Source organism: Zalophus californianus, chromosome 1 (genome assembly GCF_009762305.2).
Source record: "Zalophus californianus isolate mZalCal1 chromosome 1, mZalCal1.pri.v2, whole genome shotgun sequence".
Classification (NCBI taxonomy): Eukaryota; Metazoa; Chordata; class Mammalia; order Carnivora; family Otariidae; genus Zalophus; species Zalophus californianus.
This window is the reverse complement of record NC_045595.1, coordinates 10,673,575-10,678,737: the sequence shown is the minus strand read 5'-3', so window position 1 is coordinate 10,678,737 and position 5,163 is coordinate 10,673,575. Positions and strand designations below refer to the sequence as shown.

The 5,163-nt window shown below is 37.6% G+C and overlaps 1 pseudogene; it reads left to right on the top strand.

Moving 5' to 3' along the window:
• Positions 1-1,585: 1,585 nt before the first annotated feature.
• Positions 1,586-2,389, top strand: LOC113917209 (annotated as a pseudogene).
• Positions 2,390-5,163: the final 2,774 nt, after the last annotated feature.

The following is a 5,163-nucleotide window of genomic DNA, read 5'->3' as shown; positions in this document are numbered from 1 at the left end:
CCCTCCGCCATCTTGCTCCGCTATGTGTTTTTTTTTATTATTTGGGGATTTTTTGGGTAACTTAAGGATTTTGGTTTTTTTTTCGATTTAAAATTTTACTTTTTAATTTCAGTATAATTGACATTCAGTGTTATATTCGTTTCAGGTGTCCAATATAGTGATTCAACCATTTTATACATTACTCAGTGCTCATCATAAGTGTACTGTTAATCCCCTTCACCTATGTCACCATCTCCCCACCACCCTCCCTCTGGTAACCAGCAGTTTGTTCTCTATAGTTGAGAGAGTCTATTTGTTTGTCTCTTTTTTCTTTCTTCATTTGAAAGAATTTTGTTCCTTAAATTCCATATATGAGTAAAATCATATGGTATATGTCTTTCTCTGACTGATTTCACTTAGTATTATACTCTCTAGATTCTTCCATGTTGTTGCAAATGGCAAGATCTCATTTTTACCCCCTTAATACCTTTTAAATACTCCCCCCACACCTGCCCTCTCACAAGTACCACTTTGTTCTCTGCATTTGTCTGTTTGTTTGTTCTGGTTTTAGATTACATATATAAGTGAGGTCAAATGGTATTTGTCTTTGATTTATTTCACTAATATAGCACCCTCTAAATCCATCCATTTGTTGCAGAAGGCAAGATCCCATTCTTTCTTATGGCCGAGTAATATTCCATTGTATATGTATACATACCAATCTTCTTTATCCATTCCTCTAGCACTGGACACTTGGCTGCTTCCATATCTTGGCTATTGAAACAATGCTGCAATATTGGGTACATGTATATTTTCAAATTAGTGTTTTTGTCTTCTTTGTGAAGCAGCATACTTGACCATGGGTGGTTCTATTTTTAAATTTTTGAGGAATCTCCATATGTTTTCCACAGTGGCTGCATCAGTTTGCATTCCCACCAACAGTGTAAGGGTTCCTTCTTTTCCAGCTCTGCACCAAACTTAGTATTTTTGTCTTTTATGCTAGGCATTCTGACTGGTGTGGGGTGATAGTCTTATTCTTTTAGATGGCAAAAATGCAATTATTTTCCTTTTCAGATGTTCACTGTTCATATGTAAAAATGCAACTGATTTTTGAGGTTGTCTTTGTATCCAGTTACTTGGCTGAATTAATTTATTAGTTCTATTAGTGTTTTTGTGGCATCATTAGGACTTTCTACATATAAATCACACCATCTACATACATAAATTTATTTCTTCCTTTCCAGTTTGGTTACCTTTTCTTTCTTTTTCTTTCTTTAATTGCTCTGGTTAGAACTTCCAGTGTTATAATAGTAGAAGTCAGGAAAAAACTGGCATCCTTGCCTTGTTCCTGATCATGCAGGAAAATGTTCCCTGTATCCCCAGAGAGTACCATGTTTGCTGTGGATTTTTCCGTATACCACTTTAAGTTGGGGTAGTTTCCTTCCATTCCTAGTTTTTAATGTTTTTATCGTGTTCCATAAAATATAAACATTAATTTTTTGAGTGCAGAATATAAACAATAATGCACATGCCAGGTTAGTAATGCATGCGTGTCATGCTTTTTCTCTTTTATTTTGGTAGTCACGTCAATGACATGGACTAGAGAATGATACACGAATTTCAGAATTTCTTCTTCTGGGATTTTCTGAGGAACCAGAATTGTAGCCCTTCCTCTTTGAGTTATTCTTGTCCATGTACCTGGTCACCATACTTGGGAACCTGCTCATCATCCGGCCATCAGCTCAGACTCCCACCTCCACACCCCCATGTACTTCTTCCTTGCCAACCTGTCCTTGTAGACATCTCTTTCATTTCCACCACCGTCCCCAAGATGCTGGCGAATATACAAACACAGAGAAAAGGCATAACTTATGAAAGCTGCATCATGCAGGTGTACTTTTTCATACTTTTTGTAGGTTTGGACAACCTCCTTCCGACTGTGATGGCTTACGACCGGTTTGTGGCCCTCTATCACCCCTGCATTACATGGTCATCATGAACCCACGGCTTTGTGGACTGCTGGATCTGGTGTCCTGGATCATCAGTGTCTTGCATTCCTTGTTACAAACCTTAATGGTGTTGCGGCTGTCCTTCTGTACAGTCTTGGAAATCCCCCACTTTTTCTGTGAACTCAATCAGATGATCCAACTAGTGTGTTCTGATACCTTTCTTAATAACATGGTGATGTACTTTGCAGCACTGCTACTGGGTGGTGCTGGGGACCCCTGGCTGGGTCCTTTACTCTTACTCTAAGATAGTTTCCTCCATAGTGTGGATCTCATCAGCAGAGGAAGTACAAAGCATTTTCCACTTGTGCATCTCACCTCTTGGTTGTCTCTTTATTTTATTGTTCAACCTAGGAGTGTACCTTAGCTCTGCTGCTCCCCAGAGCTCCCACTCAGGTGCATAGCCGGTGATGTACACAGTGGTCACGCCCATGCTGACCCCCTTTATCTACAGCCTGAGGAACAATAAAATAAATGGAGCTTTAAATGTATTTCTCAGGGGAAAGCCATTAAAGAGCCATTTTTCTTTTTTTCTTTTTTTATTATGTTATGTTAATCACCATAAATGACATCATTAGTTTTTGATGTAGTGTTCCATGATTCATTGTTTATGTATAACACCCAGTGCTCCATGCATAAAGGGGCCGTTTTTAAAGAAGTACCTCTGATTGCAGGCTTAATGCTTAACATCCAGCAATTGTGATTCTTATTTGATCATGAAGGAAGAACTTAATCCCTCTATATCTCTCTGGAGTTTCAATTTTTCTAATGTTCAACTGCTTTATTAAACTTTATGCTCCTTATGATATCCAACAATTTTCGTGTTTTCTTCTTAATTTCCAAACTTCATCCTAACCAATAATCAAAACCAATTTATGGATTCATATTTGCCTCATGGAATGATGAACTGTCCTAGTTTTATGAAATAAACTACATTTGACAACTGAGGCCATTTTTTATAATTTTATTTTAGAGGAAATTCTGAGATCACACTGTGTTTGCCATTCCTTTCTATGTTTACTACCTAAATACTCTTCCTGATAATATAGACTTTAACCTACTAGTTGATTTTTAGCTAGTCATGGGGCTTTGTGATCCTCATTAGGATCTCATTCTCTTATCAGCTCAGCATACACAGTATCCCTGGAACAGAATAGTAAGGCAAAATTGCTTATGAAAAACACCCTCCAAGGACGCCTGGGTGGCTCAGTTGGTTAAGTGACTGTCTTCGGCTTAGGTCATGATCCCAGAGTCCTGGATCGAGCCCCGCATCGGGCTCCCTGCTCCTCAGGGAGCCTGCTTCTTCCCCTCTCCCCTGCCTGCTCCTCCCTCTGCTTGTGCTCTCTCTCTCTCCTGTCAAATAAATAGTATCTTTTAAAAAAAGTAACAACAAAAAAAGAAAAATACCCTCCAAGTGTAATCTACAAAAGACAAATTCGCATAAACAAAGTGACTTAATATGGGCTCGGTATCAGAGAAACGTGAAATATGGTCAAGTAAAAATGTTCTATCCCACCATATTTTATTGTGGAAAACGTGTCTTTGATGATGTTCATCTACTCATCTACTCAAGTGTGGGTTATTTGGTGTCCATGTTTAGAAGGTTTTTTTAATTGTAGTGAAGAATTTAGTGGAAGATTTTATATTGTTTAGTTGGATGATTTTAACTGTTTTTATTTGAAAATTTCCAGTGATGCCTACAAATATTACTCCTTCCATTGCCTTAAACTTAATATCTCCCCTTTTAAAGATGTCATAAATGTTATAGTGTGAGTGAGTGAACAATAAGTGTCATATAGTGTGAGTGAGTGAACAATAAGTGTCATTAATTTCTTTACCTTTCTTATGCTCTAAATTCTCTTCCATCCTATGATCAAGGAATGACTCAGACAAGAGTTGGAATTGCCCAATAATGCTCTGGGAATGGAAACTTATGACTGAGGGTCTCACAAGTTATTCCTGCAAAAACATACAGTTCTTTCCAACCTCTCCCAGTTACCTGGATGGGAATCTCAATGGCAGTCACTTTTTAGTATAGTTATCTGAGATAAATGTGAGTAACCAGGCCATTATGAATACTCCTTTCAAATATCAGAACAAATGTCAAAAATAAGAGGCAGTAGATTAGTCCAATATTCTCAGTTCTGTTTACATTGATTCATTTCAGTCAGACATTGCTGCATAACAAGCCATGCCAAAAAAACAATATAAGTAATGATTTTTTTTTTTTTTTATCGCATGGGATCTATAATGGGAAGTCTTCTGGTCTCTGCTGATCTCCTCATGAGGCTGTGGTCAGTTGTGGGTCAGCTGGAAGTGCTCTGCTAATCCTGGATGTGTTCTCACAATTTGGGTCTTGCTGAGGTAGGCTGGTCTAGTTTGGCCGTTGTTAGAGCAACTGGGCTCTGTTCCACATGTTGTCTCCTCCTACTGTAGGCTAGTCTGAACTTATATACATGGCAGAGGCAGGCTACAAGAGAGCATCAGAAACACACGAAGGCCCCTTGAAGTACGCTATTGCTTTCATACACTATTAGTCAAGTCAAATAAAATGCTAAGTTCAATACAGATTCAAAGCTGGAGAAATAGACTCCACCTCTCCACGGGAGCAGCTTCACAGTCACATGGTCAAGTGCATGGATACAGACAAGTGGAATGGGGCATTTTGGCAAAAGGTCTACCAAAAGTGTAATTTTCAATTTAGTAAAGTTTTTTGGTGCAGGACACAAAGTCAACATGCAGAACAATATAGTACGGTATAATATAGTGATTCAACAACTCTACACATGACTCTGTGCTCATCAAGGTGAATGTGTTCTTAAGGGTTGAGTCAGCAGATTTTCTATATTAGTTCATATCATCTATAAATAAAGATACTAATCTTTTTCTTTCTTTCTTTCTTTTCTTTCTTTCTTTCTTTCTTTCTTTCTTTCTTTCTTTCTTTTTCTTTTCTTTCTTTCTTTCTTCTTCTTTCTTTCTTTCTTTCTTCTTTTCTTTCTTCTTCTTTCTTTTCTTTCTTTCTTCTTTCTTTCTTTCTTTCTTTCTTTCTTTCTTTCTTTCTTCTTCTTTCTTCTTTCTTCTTCTCTTTCTTTCTTCTTTCTTTCTTTCTTTCACTTTCTCTTTCTGATTTGGATGCCTTTTATTTATTTATCTTGCCAGATTACTCTAGCTAGGACCT